The sequence below is a fragment of the Brassica rapa genome, chromosome A10, assembly GCF_000309985.2.
Source record: "Brassica rapa cultivar Chiifu-401-42 chromosome A10, CAAS_Brap_v3.01, whole genome shotgun sequence".
Taxonomy (NCBI): Eukaryota; Viridiplantae; Streptophyta; class Magnoliopsida; order Brassicales; family Brassicaceae; genus Brassica; species Brassica rapa.
In genome coordinates this window covers 3,608,985-3,622,718 of record NC_024804.2, presented here as the reverse complement: position 1 = coordinate 3,622,718, position 13,734 = coordinate 3,608,985, and positions in this window count along the sequence as shown.

Here is a 13,734-nt window from a genome sequence, read left to right as displayed (position 1 = left end):
GAGTAGGTATGTATACTCGTATACTCCCAAAAAATCGAAAAACTTCTTACCACACTTTTGGTGTTTTCGACTTATCAAAACATCCTCACCCGCGAAATCGCAACGAGGTCTTCGGAAATCAGTCGGCCGCTTGGGAGAATCAACCTTTAGCATCGCGAGACGTCGCAAAAGATGCCTCAAAGTTGGTTTCTTCCGAGCAAACGAAATCTCCGCAAAAAGACACATACATGCACACATTAACATTTATTTTGCGCAAAATAATCAAAACAACGGCACACGCCACCAAGTCCGATGCTGATCACATCGAACTCACAAACGTCCTAAATAGACATAGACATCTCACGGAGATGACTCTCTTACATCCGACACAAAGATAATAGCGCTATAAAAGAAATCCGAAATTTTGGTCTAGCACTTCCGGTCTCCGGAGAGATGCTCGATTCGTATCAAACAAGTCGTATAAGCCGAGAACTCTTCGCGGACTTTACATCGATACGAATCAGGAAGAAATCGCGACAGGAAAAACGATAGCCGGTTAGTCACCGCACAATCCCTAAACCCAGCGCACTGGTCTCTAACATCTCAAAGGCATGATATCGAAAGATAGGAGATTCTTAAACCACGCCTCTATGTTTACGTTCGATACCTTCAGCACCCCCGCAGAGTTCACATCTCGCGGAAGAACTCTCGAAACAGGTCTCGAATAAAACATTTCACAATTGAAGAAGGATATGAGACGACAACTCATCACCTTCCTCCCCACTATTCACAAATTCATAAAAAGCGTTATCCGATTATCGTATTATAAAGCCGCGGAGCGGAAGGGATTCAAAGCCACACACGGCCAGTCCCGAAATACAAACAAGGCCATTCAAGGCCGAAACATAAAAACATAAAAAAAATCTCTCCAAAGAGATCTAACCCAAGTCGCCCTCAGAACTTACGCCCCCTCTTCACCCGCTGCTTCGTCCAAGCCTGGAGCTGCGTCGCTTCCGTTCTCTCCGACCATCGGGTCTTTCCCCTCTGGGTCTTCTGAACACGTCGGAAGGAAGCACGCGGATTTCAGGTCGGGCAGGATGAGACCGAAATCTCCATCCTCGGCCGCCATATCTCCCTTGCAGCCGGACAGCCGGGCCTCTTCGGCCTCCAAGGTCGGGGGAGTCTCACTTTGGAACGACCGAACTACGGCCATCCCGCCCTCAATCGTTGCCAAAGTGAAATCCCTGCTCCGAATACACTCGAGGGAACCCAGGGAAGCAGAAATCTTCGCCAAGCGAGCTTGAAACTCCGCACGAAGAGCATCCGTAGCCTCTTGGATCCCGCGGCGCGCTAGTCCCGCGTCACTCTCGATCTGACGCTGGAGTCGACGCACCTCCGAGGATTTGGCCTTCCTGGCCTTCTTTTCCTTAAGCAAGGAACTCGCCGTCTTCCCAAGGTCCCTCTCAAGCTCTCCTATCGCAACCTCGAGCTTCGACACTTTCGCAGAGTGAGAGTCCTCGACAGCCGTCAACATAGCCTCGGTTTCGGACCATCTGCCCTGAAGCTCCACCAACTCCCCGGAAAGGCGACTGGTCTCAGAACCACATTCGCTGATCATCCCATCGATCAACGATATGAACTGCGAACGGTAAAAATTCTTAGACTAAGTCCGTGAAAAGAATGCACGAAAGACGATCGAGAATTCAAACAAGAAACAAACCTTTCCGCGAAGTCCCGACGCTAGGCTCGACCCACCTCGCTGCGAAGTCTCCCCGTCACCGCTCTTGGCAAGTTTCCTCTTCCGACTCTTAAGCTGAGTAGCCAGGACAGCGCTAGGAGCACGCAATGCCAGAACGATTTCTTTTCTGGCTGGAGGCGGAGGCATAGAGTCAGCGGCTTTCTCTTTGTCCTCGACGAGGATCGGAGTCGTGGAAGATCCCGCAGGTAGGACTTGCGGGAGAGGAGCCGCGACGTCGGTCTCATGACACGGGGCAACGACCTGCGCGGAAGAAGACGGAAACTCGGAGCCAGTTTGAGCTAATTCTTTCTCGGCTTGACGACGAACTAGTTTCTCTCGGAAAGAAAGATGACCGGCAACACAAGCCGGCACTTCCGCCGGAGAAGTTGGAATCGGAGCCGGAGAAGTGGCCTCACCCATCTCGACGTCGGAATCTTTCTTATCACCTTGGGAGGAAGACATGTTGAGAGGAAAGTTATGAAACTAGAGAGGTTTTGAAGAAATGAAGAAGGGAAGGTGTGAAGAAAATGAATGACAAGAGCTCACTACTTATAGAAGTATGGGTTCGGAATGTCGTCTCGACAACTTTTTTCCGCGGAATTTTAAATGTAAATTTCGTCTAATACACTTAACCTTGTCAAAATCACCTATCCACCCGCTAGAGTCACGACTCTAAACGGGCTGGGGGGCTAACTGTTGGGGTTAAAAACGGTTACGACAAATTTAACATCCAAAACATCCGAGGAAGAAAGTAAGAATTTCTCCGAAGAGTACTTTTCGAAAATAGACTCTTTCTTACGAAAAAGCTTTACGGAAGAAAAAATCGAGATGTCCGACGAAGGCTCGAAACAGGTCGCTACGTAGCGACCGAGCGATCGTCCCGCTCGGTCGCTACGTAGCGACCGAGCTCGAGCCAAAGCTCGGTCGCTACGTAGCGACCAACCACGTCCCGCTCGGTCGCTACGTAGCAACCGAGCTCGAGCCAAAACTCGGTCGCTACGTAGCGACCGAGCACTCGTCTCGCTCGGTCGCTACGTAGCGACCGAGCACTCGTCTCGCTCGGTCGCTACGTAGCGACCGGGCTCGAACCAAAGATCGGTCGCTGTGTAGCGATTGAACCTTTCCGAACATCGATACGACACCAGTCCTTGCATTCTCGTCAAACCTTCGAATGCTATCTCCCGAAGACCGTAGCAAGCTCAGTCCATGTTTCCCGCTATTCTAATTCATCGATAAAACTTCGCGGATTAGAAACCGCGGAAAACTCGTAGTAAACGTGTCGAGTCGGAAGACGGCCCAAAGGGACCTAAAACACGACTCGAGGCCCATCCTACGATTTTTCCTAACCAAAAGCCCGTGAACCACAGCATGGTTCACGCTTGGCCCACGAGGAAGGATAAATGTCAAGTTTCCGCGGATAAATACGGAAGTTTTGAAGATAATTGTGAAGATCGGAAAAAATGGAATATCTCCATTTTTATGCTATGACGGCTTAAGGGCAGAAGAGTAAAAGCGTAAACCGACCTTGGAGCTAGTATATAAGGAGTCCTAGGCGAGGAGCAAGGGGGAGAACTTTTTTCAGAGCAAACTTAGCACTTAGAGCAATTAAGGCAATTTTTCGTTTTTGTTATTTCGAGCTGCGACTCAATTAGGTTTAGCCGTCTTAGGGTTGCTAGAACTAGGAATCTCGCCGATAGCTCTCGAGCCCAGGCTTATACCTTGTTGTAACGCTCATACGCAGATTCGGAATAAGATCTACTTTGCTCTCTTTTCGATTTCTTATTTTTATCGTTTTTATTCTCGTGTTCTGATTGCTTGACGTGTGGTAATTAACAGATATCCGGGTCCTCTGGGAAATTAGGATTTTCCTAGTTTCCTTATTTAAACGGAAATCGACAGTGTAAATTTCGGTTCCCACAAGAAACGATAGCCGGCTAGTCACTGCACAAACCTTAAAACCGAAAGACCTAGGTCTTGCCCTAAACCCAGCGCACTGGTCTCTAACATCTCAAGGCATGATATCAAAAGATACGAGATCCCTAACCATGCTTCAATGTTTATATTCAATATCTTCAGTGTTGGGGTCAAAATCGGTCACGACGGAATTAATGTCTAAAAGTCCGTAAAAATCAGCATTAACATTTTTACGAAAAAGTAATCTTCGTAAAAGATATCTTTACAAAGAGCCTTGCGATTAAATCTTGTTCAAATCTCAATCGAACCACTAAATACCGATTGTCCGAAGGAAACAGACATGTATCCAATTCGGCCACGGACAAGCTCGAGTACGACAATCGGACCACGGACAAGCCAAGCTCGATCGATACGCGGCGACCAAGCATGCACACAGCTCGGTCGCTACGTAGCGACCGAGCTCGAGCCAAGCTCGGTCGCTACGTAGCAACCGAGCGATCGTCCCGCTCTGTCGCTACGTAGCGACCGAGCTCGAACAAAGCTCGGTCGCTACGTAGCGACCGAGAGATTGTCCCGCTCGGTCGCTACGTAGCGACCGAGCTCGGCCAAGCTCGGTCGCTACGTAGCGACCGAGCGCTCGTCCCGCTCGGTCGCTACATAGCGACCGAGCTCGAGCCAAAGCTCGGAAGCTACGTAGCGACCGAGCGATCGTCCCGCTCGGTCGCTACGTAGCGACCGAGCGATCGTCCCGCTCGGTCGCTATGTAGCGACCAAGCTCGGCCAAGCTCGGTCGCTTCGTAGCGACCGAGCGCTCGTCCCGCTCGGGTCGCTACGTAGCGACCAAGCTCGAGCCAAAGCTCGGTCGCTACGTAGCGACCGAGCGATCGTCCCGCTCGGTCGCTACGTAGCGACCGAGCGATCGTCCCGCTCGGTCGCTACGTAGCGACCGAGCTCGGCCAAGCTCGGTCGCTACGTAGCGACCGAGCGCTCGTCCCGCTCGGTCGCTACGTAGCGACCGAGCTCGAGCCAAAGCTCGGTCGCTACGTATCGACCGAGCGATCGTCCCGCTCGGTCACTACGTAGCGACCAAGCTCGGCCAAGCTCGGTCGCTTCGTAGCGACCGAGCATTCGTCCCGCTCGGTCGCTACGTAGCGACCGAGCGATCGTCCCGCTCGGTCGCTACGTAGCGACCGAGCTCGGCCAAGCTCGGTCGCTTCGTAGCGACCGAGCGATCGTCCCGCTCGGTCGCTACATAGCGACCAAGCTCGGCCAAGCTCGGTCGCTACGTAGCGACCGAGCGCTCGTCCCGCTCGGTCGCTACGTAGCGACCGAGCCCAAGCCAAAGCTCGGTCTCTACGTAGCGACCGAGCGCTCGTCCCGCTACGAAGCGACCGGGCTCGAGCCAAAGTTCGGTCGCTGTGTAGCGATTGAACCTTTCCGAACATCGATACGACACCAGTCCTTGCATTCTCGTCAAACCTTCGAATGCTATCTCCCGAAGACCGTAGCAAGCTCAGTCCATGTTTCCCGCTATTCTAATTCATCGATCAAACTTCGCGGATTAGAAACCGCGGAAAACTCGTAGTAAACATGTCGTGTCGGAAGACGGCCCAAAGGGACCTAAAACACGACTCGAGGCCCATCCTACGATTTTCCTAACCAAAAGCCCGTAAACCACAGCGTGGTTCACGCTTGGCCCACGAGGAAGGATAAATGTCAAGTTTCCGCGGATAAATACGGAAGTTTTGAAGATAATTTGAAGATCGGGAAAAATGGAATATCTCTATTTTTATGCTATGACGGCTTAAGGGCAGAAGAGTAAAAGTGTAAACCGACCTTGGAGCTAGTATATAAGGAGTCCTAGGCGAGGAGCAGGGGGGAGAACTTTTTAGATTCGGAATTCTCTGCACTTAGAAACTTTAGGCTTATTCTCGACAAGTTCGGTTTCTATGACTGGCACTCAATTACTAGACGAACTCGCCCAGGCAGTTCGATCTCTTGTCCAGCTCAATCAATTGAACTACGTTCGGCTTGATCCTCGAAAGGGGTACGTTGGCAGCCTTTAACAAGGTTCAGTCCGAAATCAATCTAAGCCTTTTAGATATCTTTTTCGTCCTTTGTTATCGAGCTGCGACTCAACTAGGATTAGGGATTTATGTTGCTAGAACTAGGGAACTCGCTGACGGCCCCTGCGGCCAAAGCCTTTGTATTCTCTTGTAATGATCGCAACGCTCTTACGCGGACTCGAAATAAGATCTACTGTTTTCTCTAAACTCGTTTGTTATCTTTTCATGATTTCCGCATATATTCGATCACTTGTCGTTGGCTCTCGCAGAGATCCGGGACCTCTGGGAAATTAGGGTTTTCCTAGTTTCCTTATTAAAACAAAAATCGACAGTGCGAATTTCGGTTCCCACAGTTTGGCGCTAGAAGGAGGGGGGGTTACGGATTACTCTTACTCATGGCCACAAAACGCTTGATCGAAACTATGTCTGGATATATGAAAGACAAACTCGCAGCACTGACTGCTCCTATGGCCAACGCTTACGCAAATGCCGTAGTTTTCAACAAAATCGAAAACTTAGTCGCGACCTTCCGCCACAGAAAGAGCACTAAAACAAGCTCTCGATTTCTCCCTGTAAACAAGAAGGGAAACGATAAATCTTATCAAAACCCCGTAAAGAAATCTCGATGCGTAAGGGTTTTACCAAAACACGTTTTCCGAAAACATTTCGGAAGGATAAAACTTGTTCTCCCAAAAAACCGCTGAAAGACCCCTACGTTAATCGCGGGAAAAGGAAACACAACAAAACACGGCTCGGTCGCTACGTAGCGACCAAGCACACACGCTGCTCGGTCGCTACGTAGCGACCGAGCACACACGCTGCTCGGTCGCTACGTAGCGACCAAGCACACACGCTGCTCGGTCGCTACGTAGCGACCAAGCACCCACACGGCTCGGTCGCTACGTAGCGACCGAGCACACACGCTGCTCGGTCGCTACGTAGCGACCGAGCACACACACGCTGCTCGGTCGCTACGTAGCGACCGAGCACACACACTGCTCGGTCGCTACGTAGTGACCGAGCTCAAGCCAACTCTCCACTCGCTACATAGCGACCTGTAAGGCCTCAGAAAGGTCCTCTTTTGGGTTCTCTTTTGAATCCTCATCGAAACACTTTTCGTTTCGTCTCAATCGTAGTTTCCGTTGAGATTTTACGACAAAAACAAGTAGGACTCTTCTCGGCTTGCTTCCACTCGCTACGTAGCGACCGGTCAGACTGTCAGTCGCTACGTAGCGACCTGTAAGGCCTCAGAAAGGTCCTCCTTTGGGTTCTCTTTTGAATCCTCGTCGAAACGCTTTTCGTTTCGTCTCAATCGGAGTTTCCGTTGAGATTTTACGACGAAAACAAGTAGGACGCTTCTCGGCTTGCTTCCATTCGCTACGTAGCGACCTTCAGACTGTCAGTCGCTACGTAGCGACCTGTAAGGCCTCAGAAAGGTCCTCCTTTGGGTTGTCTTTTGAATCCTCGTCGAAACGCTTTTCTTTTCGTCTCAATCGGAGTTTCCGTTTAGATTTTACGATGAAAACAAGTAGGACTCTTCTCGGCTTGCTTCCACTCGCTACGTAGCGACCTGTCAGACTGTCAGTCGCTACGTAGCGACCTGTAAGGCCTCAGAAAGGTCCTCTTTGCGTTCTCCTTTGAATCCTCTTCGAAACGCTTTTCGTTTCGTCTCAATCGGAGTTTCCGTTGAGCTTTACGACGAAAACAAGTGGGACTCGTCTCGGCTCCCTTCCACTCGCTATAGCGACCGAGATGACATCCTCACTCGCTATAGCGACCTGTCAGGCCTCAAAGGGGTCCTCCTTTGCGTTCTCCTTTGAATTCTCATCGAAACGCTTTTCGTTTCGTCTCAATCGGAGTTTCCATTGAGATTTTACGACAAAAACAAGTAAACCTCATCTTAAACTCCTTGGCTTGTTTCTGCTCACCCTACCTCCATCTTTGCGTTCACTTTCGAATCTCGATCGAAACGTCTCTTGTTTCGCCTCGATTGAAGTTACCATTGAGAATTTACGATATAAAAAAAAACCGCAAAGACCTATTTTCTCGCATGGATTCAGATTAATCGTATAAAACGTTAATGGTTAACTTAACACCTTAGCCGCCCTAACTATACGATTACGTTGAACCTTTTTACAAAAATCGACGTCTTATCTAAGGAGAAGATAACAGTCAAGTTCGGAAGATAAATGTCAAGTTTCAAAGGATAAACACCAATATCGGAAATGTCGAACATACACGAGAATAGGAAACGGAAATGAGCACGCAAAACTGAGAAGGGACAAAACTGCATCTTCGAGAGAACTAAGGTATTTCCGGCTTGAAATTTTTGAAATCAGACTTGGAATTTTCGTAGGAAATTACTTTGAGGCTGCCATAGAACTTTAGGGAACGTAAAACCTAGGCGGATAGTCTAGCGAACTAAGTTTTAAGCGATTTTTCCTGTCTCGATATATTGTTCCATAATTGTTCATCCAGATCTTGCAAACCGATCTAAACTCTCCGAAAGTCGAGAAACGATCGCCACGCATATCAAGCTCGCTTCCTAAAGAGAGAAAAAGTTAGAGACATGAACGTCGTCTTAAAACCGATTCGTTTCTGGCAATTTTCTCGGAACCGACATATCCCAAGTCGTCAACGTGGAAACAACCAAATCACAGTCCAAGCGTCGTCTATAAATCGTCCCGAATTATCGATCATTCCAAACATCAGGAGAGGAAACGTACACAACCCTTCAAAGTATCGGTTCAACCGTTTTTCTTTCGTAAAAAAAAAAAAAAGGGGAGTAGGTACGTATACTATACTCGTATACTCCCAAACTTCAAAAAACTTCTGCAAATCGTCAAGAATAGGCAAACGACAATCTTAATATTCGTCTAAACGCTAGCAACATATCCAGACGATCATGAACATAATCTCAAAAACTATACATCATTTCTTGTCGCAATCATGCGTACAGAAAACTTGTACCAATATCAAACTGAAACTCGACGATTAGCCAAAGTATTGAAGCCTTTTCCGGCTTCAGAAAGCCAGTTTCGTTTTAAAAATTTCTACGAGAAATCTTCAATCACCAAAGCATTTCTTTCAGTTTCCGTTGTACCAAGTAAGTCACGGAAAAGCATCGAAAACATTTGCGACGAAGAAAACTCGAGAATATATGTAGCATCGTGCACATTAAAAGGAGCATTTTCCTCCCGATGGTTAGCTAGAACCACTTCTGGTTGACCAATTCGTTCAAGAAACGAATGTGTCATGAGAATCCTCTCGAAAAACCTATGAAAAACGTTCCGCGACTAGATCGTATTGAAATAAACTTCGGTAATACTCCATGGGTAACTCCAAGCAACTTTCATCTAAGATCAAAATCACAGCGGGAACGTTTCTCGTAGAACCCGCAGAAACAATGCTACTTTGACATATGTTTACATATCACTGATTTACAACCTTCGTAAAATCGGTTATATGATATGATAAATTATCGTGTAGCCCACAGTCGGAAATCATATGATAAATTCTTCGTAACGAAACTAAGTCCTAACAACCAAACGGTTAACGGAAAATCTAAACTTTTCGAAAATTGACCAAGTTCAATACGCTCCACAATTCACTTTAAGCCCGCAACGTTTTAACCATAATACGCGGCATGTAAGGAAAAATTCGTAAAAAAGCTTCTAGAGCTATCGAAACATCCTAAAAATGCACGAAATACATCTCGGAAGGCCAACTCTTCACAAAGAACCATGAAGGAAAACGCTTGTTCCCATGGACAAATTTACACGACACCTCAGTCATAACTCCTCGATCGCAAATAAAGCTATTAGCATCCGAGCAGGAACAACAATTTTTGGCTGCGAACATTCATAGTCAAACCAGAACGTTTCTCAAACACAGGGCTAATACTAAACCCTCGCAACATCGCGAAATATCTTCAAAGCCCGCGAACATTTCAAGCACGAAACGTGGCATACGAAAGAATAACAAATCTTCAGCATCGCAAGACGTCGCGGACGCCTGAAGATTAGTTCTTCGACGAAATTTCCTTCCTCGATAAAAACACCTTCATGGAAGACCAGACAGTCATACGCACTAACATCTTCTCAAAACATATTCTTCGCGAAGACTCAAATAGTAATTTTTACCATTAGTTTGTTGCTGATCACAACAAACTCTTAAACGTCCTAAACAGACTTAGCCATCTCGTAGAAGATGACTCTCTTACATCCGACACAAGGATAATAGCGCTATAAAAGAAATCCGAAATTTTGGTCTAGCACTTCCGGTTTCCGGAGAGATGCTCGATTCGTATCAAACAAGTCGTATAAGCCGAGAACCTATCGCGGACTTTAAATCGATACGAATCGGGAAGAAATCGCAACAGGAAAAACGATAGCCGGCCAGTCACCGCACAATCCTTAAACCGAAAGTAAACCTAGGTCTTGCCCTAAACCCAGCGCACTGGTCTCTAACATCTCTAGGCATAGTATCAAACACCCTGATACGAGATCCCAAAATTTGCCTCTTTGCCAATATTCGAACGTCTTCAGAAAAATCCCGCAAGTTTACACACTCCGGAAAACTCTCGAAACAGATTATGGATATGGCAATACACACAGAGTTAGATTACGAGACGACAACTCGTAGTCTTCCCTCTACACCCATACAAAATGCCATCGGCAGCAACACGCCTTATAACCGCTACATAAAAACTAGACCATAAAGGTCCTACTGGAAAACTAGTCATAAGAACCTTAAACTCCAAGACGAACTACGAAAGGCTTGATCCCTTCAACAAGGGTACATAGGCAGCCGTCATAAGGCGCAGCCCCAATCTTATCGCGTTCTATTTTTAGAAGAGCGAGAAGACCATTTACCACTGACCTTTTCAAACATTAATTCCGCCTAACTCACTTGCCTAACTGGCCAGGCCACTCGCTAGAACCTCACGCTGTAAACTCATGGTTCTAACGAGCTGGGGGGCTAACTGTTGGGGTCAAAATCGGTCACGACGGAATCAATGTCTAAAAGTCCGTAAAAATCAGCATTAACATTTTTACGAAAAAGTAATCTTCGTAAAAGATATCTTTACAAAGAGCCTTGCGGTAAAATCTTGTTCAAATCTCAATCGAACACTAAATACCGATTGTCCGAAGGAAACAGACATGTATCCAATTCGGCCACGGACAAGCTCGAGTACGACAATCGGACCACGGACAAGCCAAGCTCGATCGATACGCGGCGACCAAGCATGCACACAGCTCGGTCGCTACGTAGCGACCGAGCTCGAGCCAAGCTCGGTCGCTACGTAGCGACCGAGCGATCGTCCCGCTCGGTCGCTACGTAGAGACCGAGCTCGAACCAAAGCTCGGTCGCTACGTAGCGACCGAGCGATCGTCCCACTCGGTCGCTACGTAGCGACCGAGCTCGAGCCAAAGCTTGGTCGCTACGTAGCGACCGAGCGATCGTCCCGCTCGGTCGCTACGTAGCGACCGAGCTCGGCCAAGCTCGGTCGCTTCGTAGCGACCGAGCGCTCGTCCCGCTCGGTCGCCACGTAGCGACCGAGCTCGAGCCAAAGCTCGGTCGCTACGTAGCGACCGAGCGATCGTCCCGCTCGGTCGCTACGTAGCGACCAAGCTCGGCCAAGCTCGGTCGCTACGTAGCGACCGAGCGCTCGTCCCGCTCGGTCGCTACGTAGCGACCGAGCCCAAGCCAAAGCTCGGTCGCTACGTAGCGACCGAGCGCTCGTCCCGCTCGGTCGCTACGAAGCGACCGGGCTCGAGCCAAAGTTCGGTCGCTGTGTAGCGATTGAACCTTTCCGAACATCGATACGACACCAGTCCTTGCATTCTCGTCAAACCTTCGAATGCTATCTCCCGAAGACCGTAGCAAGCTCAGTCCATGTTTCCCGCTATTCTAATTCATCGATCAAACTTCGCGGATTAGAAACCGCGGAAAACTCGTAGTAAACATGTCGAGTCGGAAGACGGCCCAAAGGGACCTAAAACACGACTCGAGGCCCATCCTACGATTTTCCTAACCAAAAGCCCGTAAACCACAGCGTGGTTCACGCTTGGCCCACGAGGAAGGATAAATGTCAAGTTTCCGCGGATAAATACGGAAGTTTTGAAGATAATTGTGAAAATCGGGAAAAATGGAATATCTCCATTTTATGCTATGACGGCTTAAGGGCAGAAGAGTAAAAGTGTAAACTGACCTTGGAGCTAGTATATAAGGAGTCCTAGGCGAGGAGCAGGGGGGAGAACTTTTTAGATTCGGAATTCTCTGCACTTAGAAACTTTAGGCTTATTCTCGACAAGTTCGGTTTCTATGACTGGCACTCAATTACTAGACGAACTCGCCCAGGCAGTTCGATCTCTTGTCCAGCTCTATCAATTGAACTACGTTCGGCTTGATCCTCGAAAGGGGTACGTAGGCAGCCTTTAACAAGGTTCAGTCCGAAATCAATCTAAGCCTTTTAGATATCTTTTTCGTCCTTTGTTATCGAGCTGCGACTCAACTAGGATTAGGGTTTTATGTTGCTAGAACTAGGTAACTCGCTGACGGCCCCTGCGGCCAAAGCCTTTGTATTCTCTTGTAATGATCGCAACGCTCTTACGCGGACTCGAAATAAGATCTACTGTTTTCTCTAAACTCGTTTGTTATCTTTTCATGATTTCCGCATATATTCGATCACTTGTCGTTGGCTCTCGCAGAGATCCGGGACCTCTGGGAAATTAGGGTTTTCCTAGTTTCCTTATTTAAACGAAAATCGACAGTGCGAATTTCGGTTCCCACATTCAGCGCCCCCGCGAAGCCCACATCTCGCGGAAGAACTCTCGAAACAGATCTCGAATGAAACATTTCGCAATCGAAGAAGGATATGAGATGACAACTCATCACCTTCCTTCCCCACTATACACTAACTCATAAAAAAGAGTACCATTTGATTATGTCATCATAAAAAGCCGCAGAGCGGCAGAGATTCAAAGCCACACACGGCAAGTCCCAAAATACGAAACAAGGCCGTTTAAGGCCGAAACATAGAAACATAAAAACAAATCTCTCGCAAGAGATCTAACCCAAGTCATCCTAAAAACTCACGCCCCCTCTTCACCCGTCGCCTCATCCGAGCCTGGAGCCGCGTCGCCTCCGTTTTCTCCAACCATCGGGTCTTTCCCCTCTGGGTCTTCTGAACACGTCGGAAGGACGCATGCGGATTTCAGGTCAGCTAGGATGAGATCGAAATCTCCATCCACGGCCGCCATATCTCCCTTACAGCCGGACAGTCGGGCCTCTTCAGCCTCCAAAGTCGGGGGAGCCTCACTTTGGAACGACCGAACCACGGCTATCCCGCCCTCAATCGTCGCCAAAGCTAAGTCCCTGCTCCGGATACACTCGAGGGAACCCAGGGAAGCAGAAATCTTCGCCAGGTGAGCCTGAAACTCTGCGCGAAGAGCATCCGTGGCCTCCTGGATCCCGCGGCTCGCTAGTCCCGCATCAACCTCGATCTAACGCTGGAGCCGACGCACCTCTGAGGATTTGGCCTTCATGGCCTTCTTCTCCTTAAGCAAGGAACTCGCCGTCTTCCCGAGGTCTCTCTCGAGCTCTCCTATCGCGACCTCGAGCTTCGACACTTTCGCCAAATGAGAATCCTTGACAGCCGTCAGCATGGCCTCAGTTTCAGACCATATACCCTGAAGCTACACCAACTCCCCGGCAAGACGACTGGTCTCAGAACCGCACTCGCTGATCATCTCATCGATCAACGACATGAACTGCGAACAAAAAAAAAATTTAAGACTAAGTCCGAGAAAGAATGTACATGAAACGATCGGGATTTAAGTGAGCGACAAACCTTTCCGCAAAGTCCCGATGCTAGGCTACATCCTCCTTGCTGCGAAGATTCCCCATCACCACTCTTGGCAAGCTTCCTCTTCCGGCTCTTACGCTGGGCAACCGGAACAGCACTAGGAGCACGCAACGCTAGAATGATTTCTTTCCTGGCCGGAGGAGGAGGCATAGAGTCAGCGGCCCTCT